The sequence below is a fragment of the Ptychodera flava genome, chromosome 5 (assembly GCF_041260155.1).
Source record: "Ptychodera flava strain L36383 chromosome 5, AS_Pfla_20210202, whole genome shotgun sequence".
Taxonomy (NCBI): Eukaryota; Metazoa; Hemichordata; class Enteropneusta; family Ptychoderidae; genus Ptychodera; species Ptychodera flava.
The window spans coordinates 31,736,236-31,751,403 of record NC_091932.1 but is presented as its reverse complement, the minus strand read 5'-3'; the positions used below and the strand labels follow the sequence as shown (position 1 = coordinate 31,751,403).

The 15,168-nt window shown below is 41.8% G+C and overlaps 1 protein-coding gene across 2 annotated transcripts in view; it reads left to right on the top strand.

Moving 5' to 3' along the window:
* LOC139133515 (orexin receptor type 2-like) overlaps positions 1-15,168 on the top strand; it is a 127,595-nt gene that overhangs the window by 22,118 nt on the left and 90,309 nt on the right. The window contains exon 1 of one of the 2 annotated variants that reach the window (XM_070700156.1): positions 8,946-9,214. The exons of the other annotated variant lie outside the window; for it this stretch is intronic. The gene's annotated coding sequence lies outside the window, so the exon portion shown is untranslated. Of the gene's footprint in view, positions 1-8,945; positions 9,215-15,168 lie in introns of those variants that run through there. 2 annotated transcript variants of the gene reach the window in all.

Sequence of the window (15,168 nt, the reverse complement as noted above, 5' to 3'; positions counted from 1 at the left end):
TTGCTGAAACCCTTTCTTAAAGGAAACTTTCAACCAATGACCTTCAAAATCATAATACTAATATATACATCGTTTGAAATTCCAAATGGTCGCTATCCCTGTCCTGACTCTATATAGAAAATATTAAATTTTCAATCCCCCAATATAATACGGAACTTTAACCGTCAATTTTACACATGAATGCCTACGACTATCACAACAACACAGCTTTCATGTCAGTATAACAACATTTAGAACGAAACGTCCGGGGGAAACTTCAAGATGTATTCGTTTCCCAAAATTAATATGATTCAGTGACCTCATGGCAAACTGTGGTAAAAATTGTACCCGAACGTGAAAAAAAAGTCTGATAAAAATGTAGTATTCCACGATTATTTCAGCTTTCGGCAATCGAAATAATTTAAACATTTTACATGGTGAGACTTTACAAATTTCCAAGGTGACCAGAAATTGTGCGATGACGCATGTGATTATTATGAAAGTGATTTTAAGTTACGCCATGAAAGATGAACGCAGGAGTTCGGGCCGGGGAAGAGGGGCTTGAGTCAAAGCGATGGCAGTAAGGACTTTAAAATTATAATGCGTTCTCTAAGGAAGGTAAAGTTAAAGATTTAGCCGATCGGCGGCGGCCAAAGAATGTCTTTGATACGCTAAAACAAATCTTCAACATCCCAATGCTTGGCTTATTTTGCAGTTCACCGGATAAACTTAAAATGTCACTTCAAGAGTGTTCGGATATTGCTTTGATGGCAAATTGGCTCAATGGAGCTAAATTGATTCACTGCTACCGATAATAGATACAACCAATAGCAGCGGGCAATACCCAGTCAAGGCTAAAGCAATTTCGTGTTCTTAACTTTGAGAAAGTAATTTTCCATATTATAGGCAATGTACGGGTAGAAATTTATATCCGTAAAAATTGCCGCTTACAATTTTCAACGCGGTACCTGTGGATCACCAATACGATCGACTAGACAGCGACGCAGTAACTCGTGGCCGCGTTTCAAAGTTAATGACTGCAATTTGACATCGTGGTATCGTTACAAGACATGCGATTCAAGACAGGTGTTCACCACCCGAGGCTTTTTTTGGGCCACGGTAAATGCTTTCTACCTGGGGTGTACTTCTCTTTTCCTCCACCGCGATTCCTCCGTCTTGGGAGCGTTTAAGTCGTTCCCCCACCAGAGACTATTTGCTTCAGTTAACTTAAAGAGTTGAGGCCCCACAGACCTAACACCGCCGGCGTTTCAGATGAAACAACGAGAACAACGGTGTTCATGAAAGCGATTCTATACCCTTCCTCTATCCGACCTGGTTCTGTCTGAACCGCTCGCGTCGGCGAGAATCGTGACGGTACGTTTTACTGAAGAATAAGATTTCAATATGCATTGATTTTATTGTAAGTGCCATTTACAAGATTTTCCAAGCTGTCTACAAGTGAGTGCTCACGCTCATTATTCTTTGAATATGTCGTTAATTTTTACACACCTCTGCTAATTTCTCGATTGCGCTAATCGAGCTGCAGATCGCCGGTTCGATTCTATATCCAGCAATGATAGCGCGACATTGGATGACGATGCAAATTCTCACAATTTATGTCTGAGTTTACAGCAGAGTAATTGCCACGATTTTCTTCAAAAATTTGGAACCAAAAAAGTACGATTTTCAGCAATCTTGTACTTGTTATTTCCTAGGCGCTAATTGCCTGTTAAAGGATAACATCCCCACATGCGTCAAAAGTATTAAGGGACACGCGACAGTCGACAGTGCACAGAAAATATCATCGCTATTGTGTTGTGGTAGGTTGCGTACATATCTCGCGAGATATCACGTGGCGTGACCTGTCGTTTAACGATTGCAGCTCTTTCAAAACCATATCACGTTGCCGCAAGAAGTCATTCTGCAATTTTCATATACTTTCTAATTTCCTCGCACGCGTATTTCGAGGGGAATTGTCCCAAGGTGATGCAACGAAATTAGCGATATTTCATCGAGTTTCGCTTTCATTAAAGACATTTCTGCTAAACAGATCGCTCTAGGAGAACGATTTTTTTTGGACTGAAGGCACGGTATATTGTACTTAGAGTTAAAATTGCTGCAAGTTGACAGCGAGGAAACCCTTGATAAAAGTTCTCCTATTTTGTGGCTTCCGTTAGAGTTATCTTCGAGAAAAATCTGCAAAACTGCGTTCCATTTTGAGCACAAAGATACAAGTTTTACACTTTCAGCATATGTAGTCTGCGCTTCTTGTATTTTGGGCCCTATACTAGGGAATCAAGAGGAGAAAACTTTGAAGGAAACAAAATACTGCACGTACACCTTGCGATTCGAAAGCACCGCAACCCACAACTGTCTGTAAGGACGATATGAAGTAGTTCGGAATCCACAGAGACACGAATTAAGCTGACTATGTTCTATTACTATTGGCAGCCACTCCTTAACAAAAGTCCAACCGTTCAAATGCTTTCTGTTCAGTGTAAGGTGTCGACTCTGAAAAGACACACACATGGTGCCCATATTGGTCACCGTAGAGGTTTTCAACCATTAGCCTTGCTATGCCAGGGGCCTTGCAGACATTACAACTCGTGCAAGGGCGGAGTTTTTGAACTTCATTGGGATTTGGATAACGCTGAATAAACATTCTAGTTCGTTTATTGTGAAAATAGGGAGAAATGTTCCTTGTCGGTGCTAGAGTCAGCAGAGACGGTTCAAGTCTGTGATTTGTGAATGTTTGAGTGGAGTGAACGCAATGATTTGTATTTTGCTTTCATGTGAAACGCGCGCGATGAGTGGAGTGAACGCGATGAGTGGAGTGAACGCTATACAGCGGAGTTTCACCCGGAATCACAGACTTGGCTTTCTTGCAGGGTTTGCGTTGCTATAAATTATTCATGAGATGACGTTTTCTTTACTCATATATATTCATAAGATGACATCACTAAATTTTACACATTGGGAGGAGTTACCAATTGACCCAAACGAGACGTGCATAAAACTCACATGGCGTTGTTGACAAAATGTCGAGTGCGATCACTCCCACAAAAGTCAGCACGACCTCTGTTCTATCACCGAAAACGCGTGAAAATATGTGTTGTTTGTGGGGCCCATGTTACAAAATGCGAAAATCGTGGCCGGTTATTCAAGGATGGAAAAAGACACCGTCCTTAAAGTTGAAGCGATGGAAATCAAAACAATGTGGAGCGACTTCGTATGTCAGTGATTTTCCGCTGCCGGTTGGTGTGCAGACGAACACATCTTTTCCCTCAATGTAACTCTCAACAAGCTTTCTTTGGTAATCTCGCATGATTAGCGGTGGTCGACCGATCAGTTGTAAAACGCGGTTGATGTACGAACTTGATGCCATTATTCGCCCAGATGTAAAACGTACTCGATGTCTAGCTTTGCACGGAGATGACAACAAACTTTTTAATGCATGCAGAGGTTTATTAGCATGCGTTCTTCTTATTGGCCAGAATAACGGCGGGGGCTGTCCAATCATTTTGTATTTGCTCTACGTCACTGTGTACACAGTCCGTCTCACGGCCTGTACTTTGCAAGAAGTCCAAGTCGGTGAATCCGGCAGAAACTAACTCACTACTGCGCAGACTCAAATGTGACGCATTCAATCGCTGGGAAAACCTGGCGTGAGCTGCCAAATTCCGGAATAGGAGAGACACAAGAGAAACTATTATAAAGGATTTTATTTTTAAAATTCACCGACTTGAACCAAGTCTAGAGTCAGCAGAGACGGTGAACTATATACATTGCTCGTTTTCCCGTGGGGCGTCTCTGGACGGCTGGGTGCCTTTCAGTTCGAAGGTGTGTACCGGCGAGAATTCGAATAGTAAATAGAAATATTTTCAACCCTAAGTGAAGGGACAATGCCCTCACAAAGAAGTGTAATATTTGGTCGTGATTTGATTATCGTTGGATCGCTCAGATGCTTCGTGATTTTGAAGGTGAGTCTAGCAGCCAGCGACGTCCAGGCCTGCACGTCTTCAGCCAGGCGAGAAATTACACCTTATGGTGAAGGCTACGTGCCACCACGCAAGGTGACTGTATAAATCAGCACCAGCATCAGCAACACGACATTTACCAGCGAGACAAGTGGTGAAGTAATACCGAGCAATCACGATTTGAACCTTCCGGCGGCCATCGTATCGATAGGTCGAGTGTTTGAGGGTGTCTGTGATTGAAGTGAATTGAGGTTGTTTATTATTCATCGAAACTCTGCGGACTTTTGGTGAATGCAAGAAAATAATGATGGGAGGTTCTGAGAAACTGACTAGTAATGGCGACCACTGTAAGATTCGCTCACGGGAAGGTGACCCTTTTCCGGGGCTAGTTCGTGATTAAATCGTAGTTTGCCGTGGAAAGTCTGTTGGCGTGCGTGCCTTACTCCGACAAAAGGTGATACACTCTATCGTCAGCAGTGTCAGTGATGAAATACAAAATAGATTTAGCGCACATATGAGCGGAACTTTGTGTGAAGTTTTACTTCAGTTTACAAGGTGTTGGGCGATTGCACGACAAAGAGTATTAGGCCAAGAAAAATTAAAAAGTTTGTTTCTCATCCTAGACATATTTCAAAATGATGCGGTGACGCGGGTTTTTTTCTCTCAATTATTTTTTTATTCTGCAATCAACAAGAACGCACAAAAAACATGAAAACAACATAGGATTCACGCAGAGATAAATGCATAGCAGTGTTGCTTTAGTATTTTTGTAAAGCAACAGTGCTGTGGTTTGACTTTTAGTGCAGCAATGCACTGTTTTGACAGCTTAATATAACAGTGACATATGTGTACAGTTCTGAATGGAATGTTAGTGTCAGTTATTTTGTTTACAGTTCTGTTTTATACAGCACTGTGTTATGATGCACTATCGTCGCATATTTTTGCTATTTTTTTCATTTTATTTCCTCATGAGTAGAAAAAAGGTTGACGCGGCGGGTCTGAATTGACGCGCGCGAGGATGAGAAACAAACTTTTTATTTTTCTTGGCCTTACATGTGGCCTTCTTTTTATCATTCGTCAAAGATACCACGCGTAATTAACAGAGACCGTAATCTACCGTGAATATGGCAATGACGATAGATCGCAAACAAAATATAAGGGTTGTCTCCTCCCCAAAAAAATAAAGAGATCTGAACGCAATACATAACTGATAGGTGTTAGATTAAAAACAAGCATGGCATTGAAAGGATGGGCAAACTGTTCGAAGTGAAATCCACACGCAACACTGTGAATGCGGGTGTTCTGTATACCACCCCAAACCTTTCAAAATTGTTACCTGTCGATCCCCTCGCCTTGCGCTTGTTTCTAGCACGCCAGGGATATCGACAGTTTAAAAAACCGACATGGAAAACTCCCGGGAAAGCTGCACGATTCTAAAAACATGCGCTGTTCAGCACTGTGCATTGCATTTGAGCTAGAACGGGATATTCGTCCGAAGCCAACCACGTCAACAGCATATTCTAGCTGGGAATTAGCGGTACACATTCACATAATTATGACAGCACGCGGGTAAAGATAGCTACGGGATGTTTTGGCTCGACATCAAACATTTGGTCAAAACATTGACTTGACTCGAATTACTGATTTTCTCTGCGGCACTTCTTTGCTCATCCGTAAATAGGGTTGACATCATCATTGTTTAAAGCACGTCGCCCAATTTGCATCCTGCCGTTGCGACCCGTGCAAGCGTGAACGCGTCTCTCACGGCGACGGAGCTCGTGAAAAGTCACACGTTCGAACGATTGCAGTGGGTCAATCCAGGTCATTTTGTGACAAGACTGTCTGATTTAGTGACTCAATTAGGTAATGACAAAACGCTTGGAACGTGTAAATGCGTTTTATGAGGGTTCACAGTTTACATGCTAGATGGACTGTAGTAATGCACGGCCTATAATTTTTTCCAATGCTGGTGATATGCAACAACCTTATATGAAGTTGAAAGATTTAAATGTCCCGTACGCGTAAACTTCTTAACAATACTATTCAAATGGAATATTTATTCAATCAAAGTTTACGTTAGCGAAACGTTCAGCAAAAGTTGGAAAGTTGCGCATGCGTATCTGACAGCAGGCCGACTGGTTCAGCGCGGGGACCATCATTCGCTTTCACACCACAAACAGAATTGGAGATGTTTTTGCGAGAACATGAAGTCGGCTAAGATTCCGTTTTCATGATTTATGATAGAGAAAAATGGATACGCATAAAATTTTAATCATTTACTCTGTAAACGCCGTTATATATACCTGTACGAAGGACGAAAAAAATTGCCGCGGGGACACTTGTCAGGGCGCCGGTATCCCCTACCGTTAATTGTTCAATGTAAACAACGAATTCGAAGTGTGACCACTCTGTCAACATTGATACAGAAGAACGCTTTTAATTGACCAATAATTGCTGCTGGTTTCTTGTGAGACAGAGTGGAACGACCTAGAGCAGACCAACTTCTATGCAATTACGGAACATCTTGAACGAAATGCGATCGGGACCTTCGATAAAATGATACGCTACTAAGCGGAATACTTTTACGAGTCCGCGACTTCGATGTCGGGTATGCCGAGAGGTGTGAGATGGAAGGTTGATTAATTGCGGGTCTGAGCGACTCAGGCACCTTGTGGCGGACACCTTACCGCTTAAACGTCGCATACTTGCTAGGATTTGGCTAATTGGCGACCTGTGTGGCACCGCTGGGGACACGGCGATGCTGTACACCGATCGCGACTGAAATAAAAGTTGGTAATTGGTCACCAGGGAAGCGGGTGATTGGAGCTGCTTTCACATGTAACACGATCTACTTTTCTTCTTTTCGGCCTCCTCATGCCAGCATTCGACAGATTAAATTAATTATGGAGGTGATTGTTTCGAAGTCAATCGCGAGCGCAAGCCCAGAAATGGGCAAGGCAGCCGCGCGGTCTTCGCAAGAATTGGGTAGACCCTTCTACATGAGAAATATTGATATGCATAAATTTGTTTCTAAATTGAGAGAGAGAGAGAGAGAGAGAGAGAGAGAGAGAGAGAGAGAGAGAGAGAGAGAGAGAGAGAGAGAAGAAGACGACGCAGAGACCATGAAAACCGAGAAAAACCAGTATAGACTAAAATATGCGGACTGATTGACAAAAACGAAGTGTTTTAAACGGTTTGTACAAAATTGAACAGACCCACAAACAAACAGACCCGTGCCTACAGATAAACAATCAGAGATGTAAAAGAGAAGTGAGAGGAAGAGTTGTTCACCCCTTTACACACACTGACACAGACACACACAGACACGCACACACAGACACACACATACACACTCACAGACTACGAAATATTTCACAAATGTCACTTCGAACTACTAGAACTTGACTGGCATTAATTATTTGTAACCTGTACAAGCGAAAATAGCACACATTTTCCTTTTTTGGAAAGATGTGTGGTCATTCAGTTGCAGCTCAGCAAATAATACTATAATACCTGGCCCTGAAAAAGATAGCTTTATGACAAACTATCGCCATTCTGCAAGATTATTGAAGTATCTCATGGCAATTGGAGGCTTCAACCATATTTACATAGTGGCCTTCCAATGGAGGGTAATTTAGAAACGGTAAAAATAGATGTCGATGTAGACTCATACATACATACATACATACATACATACATACATACATACATACATACATACATACATACATACATACATACATACATACGTACGTACGTACGTACGTACGTACGTACATACATACATACATACACACACACACACACACACACATACATACATACATACATACATACATACATACATACATACATACATACATACATACATACATACATACATACATGTTGTACATATGTACATATGCATGCGTACATACATATATGTACATACATGGACAGACGCACATGCATATATTGCTGAATAAACACATGTATAACAAATCAGAGGGAAAAGATATGTATTGGAAAAAGGGTAAAACACGGTTCTAGCGTTTTACGATGCGCTGTTGACGAAAATGATAAACTGTCTCGCCAGTTTCGTTGAAAATTGCTGATAAATTATTTAAGAGATGTGAAATATAATTAATGAATTCCTCCACATTGTACACAAAAGTGAAATCTTCTTATCTAGCCGTTATGCACATTACGTGACGACGAACCGTAGCTAATTCCCCGGTGGAATTAATTTATTGAAGCCCGGTGATATCATAACAACACCAACTAAAATCGTATTAAGCCCAAAATGACACCACGTCAACTGGTACCATGTCATAAATATTCATGCGCGGCCTCCATCTTTATTTTTTAGAGGGCTAAAGAAGAAATATCGTCTGCAACGGGGCCAGACTTTTTTCGAAATTATTACTGATAATCCGACTTTGAAAGATTTGTTGGGACAATTTTCGGTATACTGCGTGATACGAAAACGCTTTCACAAACACGGAGAGCGTGCATTCCGGATCGAGTTGTCTGCTTCACACTGTAAAAGAACGACAAATGAGAGACCAGTAACAACACTATCGCTTCATTTTACCCAGCAGGTCGCGTAGGAACATAGAGTCTAAAACTAGACACCGTTTGGTGTTTTGTTTCATCCCCGCCACAGCACCTTTCACATGTGCGCTTGCCAGTAATATACCTTCTCTTCAAGACACGCCGAATAGATACCTGTGTGCACACAGGGTCAGAATCTCAGACTTTCACGCGCTGTGATTTTTTTTTAGAAACAGTCATCGATGGATATAGGACTTGTGCTTAATGTCAGTCATTTTCGTGTTTTGGAAAAAAGTACCGCTGGCGACATACAACTTTCTTCGCCCAGCCACCCACTTAAATTAAATGCGCAATGCCCGTTTGTTTGTTTGCTATTAGATCACGCAAAATGGAGAAACTCACACTGTGCGGGTTGATGTATAGAAATGCGACAGTAACGTGACGTCACGTTTCGATCAGCGAATAAAACACGGCAGATTTCGGTCGGGCACAGTGTCCGCATGCCTACTCATAATAGTAAAGGTTTGTTTGGTCTGCCGCTGTAACCCGGTACGGACAGCGGCAACCCTGACTGTTGAAGGATGTTGGACTGCACAGGGAGTTTTTTAACACAACACACAAGGCCCTTCTGGAAGCTGGCAGGACAAAAAAGCCCCGAACATCTTGCTGAGCGAGTATTGTGAGGAAAACCAACCAGTGAAAGAAGACAGCGTAAAGCTAAGGTACAATATATTTCAGATTTGATATTTTTTTTTTGCAATTTAGCCTACCCGAATTTCATGCCACGTGATAAGCTATCAGAAATAACACGCTTTCAGATAAAATGCGCAAAAGATGTCTGGACAATGTCTCAGTATCTATAGCGGTATCTCAAACGGGAATGTCTCTTCAAATCATACTAACTCTCTGCCATGCACAGCATTTTTCTCTGTCGACACCTTGATGGCCCTTATATCGTGTAATTTACAAACCTTCGTTTGGGGTCTGCTTCCAATTTAATCAGAATCTTGTGCGGGCCCTTTTTTCTTTGTGGTTAAGTTGGAAACCGACGTGACGACAAGCAAATGACATGATTGATAACGCGTTGATTTTTGCCAGTTTCACATTTTTACCTTCATTAGGGAACAACTCGATTGCTAGTTTTATGATTAATACTAGTCCACTGGCAACGACTTCAAGACTGTCATTTTCGCCTGCGGTGTCGCCAAGAAAAAATTGAAAGCCAATCAAGAGTCCTGTAGAAAATCTCAAGTTGGTTTAGAGGGCATGACTCTGGCAACTGCAAGACCACCCGCCTGTCAAGTCATACGCATCGGTGTTATCCGTCTGCATCAAACGCCGATTGTCACACTTTTATGAACAGCGTGTAACCATGGCAACACCTGATCGCTAAGCATCTGGGATGTTGTCGGGGCACGCTTCAATCCTCATTATGTCAATCATGAACAGACTCGACAGCTCCTCCACAAAAAAATAAAATAACAGTAATCACAAGAGCGGATTGCGAGGTCATGGGTCAGATGAACAAACTGTGACACATTTTATTGGTCAACTGTGAAACTTTGAGTCCCTTTGAAATAGTCATAGCAACACAGATGTGTGATCATCACACTGGTATCAAACATTAGCTGAAGTGAAATTTTAATTAACTTGATTAATTCAATGCAGATACAGTTTATAAATGCTGTTCCGTCTCGATTTTCGCAGAGGTATATTGTCTTAAATTATGGACACGTCGCTATGACGATCTCTGCTTTCCTCGAGCATTCATGGAGACGCCTTCAGGAATATGGAATTCGCTATTTGTTGTGACTTCTGTATCAAGGCAAGCGCTTTTGGCGTCCGTGTTGTTTCTCACATTTCAGGCTGAGTATATAGGAAACCTTTAAGATGAGCACAGAAGGATTATTTTTATGCGACTGAAAAAACGGTAGCCGTTGGCGTTGTGTTTTAGATTTGAGCGAAAGTAACTGAATTCAAATCCCCGCTGCGAATCCTTCTGTGCAAGTTTCTGCGGTAGAGCCAGGCAGCTGCTGTGTTGGGTCCAGCGTTGACGGCGTTATTCTTTAGCGTGTAGAAAATTTGCTAGTAGAAAAGTGAACAAACGGGTTTATCAAGTGAGCGAGCGGGTTTATCATGTGAAGTGCTACAGAGTCAGACGTTGAACTTGCAGGTAAAGGTTCTTTTCTGTGTGATCTGGACCCATAACTACAGAGCATTTTTCTTTAAAGAATGGATAATTTGAAAAGAAAACTCCACTGCTTTGTAGAATCATATTGAAGTGTTGAATTCGTCAGCTTTCTAGTCACATCGGCGTAAGCAAAATCACCACGTTCGTCGGTTGAGTCTCTGGTTTTTAATAGTGGTTAAGACTCTATAGACAAAATGATGTTTCCTCTTGTGGGTACATCTTTGCACAGGTTATGCTGCCCGCTTGTTAATAGGCGCTGAATTCTTCGCCGGAGAGCACTTTTGTTTCTGTAGAGGTAAGTGTATCGTAAATGAACTCACTGTTCAGCTGCACAGACTGACTCGTCGTTCAGTGGTTTTTCGACAACGTTTTTTAAGTCGAATCTACTTTCCATGGCTGATATTTTCCCGGGGGGGGGGGCAGTATAAAATATGTCACATGCAAAGATCCGCCTGTCGCCACTACCCTGGCCGTTTACTGTCCATGTTTAATAAACTGATTCGTTCCGTATGTACGCGGTGTCACTCGTTTTTTTTATCGGAGACGCCAGCTGACATTTTGGAAACTCTGCAGACGTAAATAAAGCGTTACAGTTTTTTACAGTGCATGCAGCGGGCGGTGTGCATTTATTTGTCATGAAGTAACTGCCGATTGATCGACGATACTATCATACAGAACTAGATTTAATAGAAGTCGTCAGGAAATTCTGTCAAAGATCCATGGAGCCAATTTCGAGGCATGGGCACGTCCAGTAGGCGAATCTTATTCTATGTCTTTCGCCAGCAATTCAAATGTTTCCACTCGATGACATTGTGTGAGGTTTGAAACATGTTGGCGTGGCTTTTCTTTGGGAAGGAGTGCCTGCGTTCTGCATAATGCAAATTCAAGAACAGCCTGTTTGATTCAAAGCCTCACTCAGTACATGGTACATAAAATCTCTTCAGTTTTCATACAATAACTGTGTCAGACACACGGAGGCGCCAATGTCAGAGATTTCATGCCACCGCATAACTTTTTATGAACGTGTTTGTGTCACGCTATACCCATCGACTTTTGCTAAACTCGCCCGGCCTTGAAATGTATAACGACTTGAAGAGCGAAAACCAGGCTGATGACGGTGATTCACGGGCATTTAGCCACAGACGCCTGCTTTTCGAGTGTCTGTGACAAAGCAATGCACAGACTCTTGACAGTCTGTGAAACCCATGGAGACAGAAGGCAATGATAAAAGGATGCATTCTGAGAAAAAACTTTGCTTCAATATTGTAAAATTATTAAAATATAACAGGCACGGATGGATCCCGTTGCAACGTCCTTTCGAAATGTCGCGCATGTCAACTCCAGCACCTTATTTCGGTGATCAACGCGATTTCATCATCGCAATTTAGAATACTGTAAATGAATTAGAGAATGAGAAAAGTCTCAGAAAAGGAAATAAAAATACGAAAACGTTAGCCAAGAGGTAAAAAACGCAATTGGAAAAATTCGATTTCGGCGGGGTCGAAGGTCACGCCCCCTCACAGATGACTTCTAAAGTTGTCGCTTGCATGTCTGAGAGCGTTAAATATCCAATGAAGGGGTCACATTCCGCAGCTTATATCGCATTCCTATATGTATCTTTTTCGGTTATTCTGGATGATTGACAGCTGTCAACTCCATCAAACTAATTAGAAGCTGAGTGGCGTGATGTACTGTACGTCTTGAAGACGATATGAGACAAAGTTCATACATTTCTTACATTTTTCAGACTACTTTCAGGAGAGAACTTTCATCGCTTCTTCTCTTAGCTTGGCCATTATACCAAGATTATGGCGAGGCGCTACTGCAAATGTATGGTGGCCGAGTTAGAAATCAGAGTATGTACACGGTTGAATACGCGTCTCCGTGAAACCGTTATTAACCCCCGAAACATTGCTAATGTCTCACTTTTAAAACTGATTAAGTATACGATATTGGTTGTATATGTGAGCTCCGTATCCCGATTCCCTGACTCGGATGGATATCTGGGCTCCTTGACAGCATTTATCGCCGAGTCTGATATCATTGCCGTTGCCAAGCGCACTGGCAAACGTGCCGTTATGAACAGGTGCCCCGTCACCACGCAAAGAGTGAGGACAATTTTATCTCGTCGATGCGTTGGGATTTTTATCCCTGCAAATACTCCTGAAGGTAGATCTCATCTTGGTCTTATCATCGCTCAGACAGCAAAGTCACACACGCGTACCCAATGTATTTGCATTGCCTACGCTCAAAATCAGTAGTTTAAAAGGGACAGCTCTCAATCCCTGGTTCTCGTATCAGTTGTTGTTGACATTGAGTATTTACATGTTGTTAACCTATTCCATTGAATTTTTTATCAATTAGGCCAATTTGCTTTTAGATAAAACTGATAAATGACGCGCTTCTTTAACGGTGACGCAGCTTCCAGAGAATACAACACAGTAGGGTATCTCTCCTCAAACCACGCGTTGATCATTAATAGCACCTTTTTATGGATAAAGGCTATTATTATTATCCAATACCTACTCCCCTGAATCTGGGGCGCCACGAAACAGATAGTCTTCAATTTTTGTACATGCTTCCATCAAGGAAACTTTAAACCTTTAAATCGCTCTGTTCCACAAGCAAGGGGAAAAATTCAGGAGTAACAGTGCAAAGTTTGAGAGTAAGAAACATATTACTGATATTTACAGTCAAAATGGCTGCTTTATACCCAGTGATAATGCTGTAGGGAAATGCTAAATTTTCGATTTTTATAAACAAAAGACGGTGTAAATTTCATTTACGTTAAAGATTTCAGATGGAATCATCACAAGCGGCAGACCTGAAGAGTATTGTGAAAATTTAAGGGCCCGGATGTATGTCCTCGAGTCCCGAGGGGCACTTCTACCTTAAAGGTCAGTTACACATACGGTTTTGAGTCTGACACCCAAATATTCCGGTCAGAATGAGAGGTGATTTAGGTTTGTCGTTAGAAATGGCATTATCCGTGTGTTTGTGTGTGACCTTATGAGGGAACCACTCATGAAATTACAATATTTGACCTTTGACCTCTACCTGTTCGGAGGTGGACATGATGCGTTGTCCCCCTCCTGGTGTTGTGGTGCTACATATCTGACGCAAAAAGATTTCACAACGCTTTTCTTCTCTCCGGAAAGCTGAGGAATCGTCAAAGTAAGCTAATTTTTTGGTTCAAAGCAGTTTTCATCGGATCACAGCACCCGATGTGTGACGTCAGCTTGGCAAGCGAACATTTACGGGTCCATGGCGTTGTCATGGATTGCTCGTGTCCTCAACATCAGGAGTTCATTAGAACTGTACCGAGTATTAAACCCGTGGCATGTCACCTAGCATGTTGAGGACTTTAAACAGACCTTAACAGTACTCACAATTACACACAGAAGCAAGAAATTGACGCACAAATTCTTGTACATGTTATCTTTCCAATATCGTCATCACTCGCTTGTCGTGTTACAATCAAGAGCCCTTGAAAATTTTTCACAACCCGCCAAATATTTGCCCAGTTGACAATGAAGAACACTCGTAACGTGTAGGCTACCCTTATCATAACAATGCTCGCGTGTCGCGATAACCAGTAGCAACGCGCATTGGTACCAAGGTGATGATGACATCAGGCGCACGATTCCATTTACTGTGAGTGAAATCGGAGAGGGCTCATTCCAAGCGTCAGTTGTAATTCCATTTCCTGGAAGTGAATTAGTCCGAGGGCTGCTTGAAGTGCGCGGATATCACAGTGAGATGTAGATGATGCGTCATCCGGGGTACGGAAGAATACCTCCAAACAAGGGGGATCTCATTTTACTTCCCATAGGAGCGGACGGTAAAACGAGCCAGCCGATGTAATTAGTCCTACCCAATCTACATCAACACTTGACGTTTAGTAGCTTTTTATGTTTAGAAACTGAACGAACGTATTTGCATCTGTCAGTAAAAGTAAACCTATTATCTTCGCTCCTTGAAATGACGTATCTATCGGCAATACATCATTTAGATTAGCCACCTCTCATTGTGTGGTTTCGCTTCAGACTACAAGATCTAAAACATACGGTTGTGTATTTACTCTTGTGCGACACCTATACAAATATTCGCTACATCATGATGGTCGTATAACAAACATGGATTTTACCTATTTTAACTGTCAAACCTATCTATGGCTTTATGGAAAGTACTTACCTTCCAAAGTGAGAAATCGAAACAAAATAGGTTAAACACTATTTTTGATGATTATATCATGCTCATTTCTGGCAAAAATAAAAAAGTCGACGTTTGTAAATTTACTAAAGAATACTACGCAAAAACAAGCACCACAAACAAAATCCTATACTAGATGTTTCTGTCTTTCTATTCTCGTCAATCAAAGGCAAGTAGCTGTAACTTTTGACGATTTTTCACCACCATTTTGTTTTGTACATCAATTGCAAGTTCTTGTTCTACTCCCAGAAGTATGGTAAAAAACCTACTATT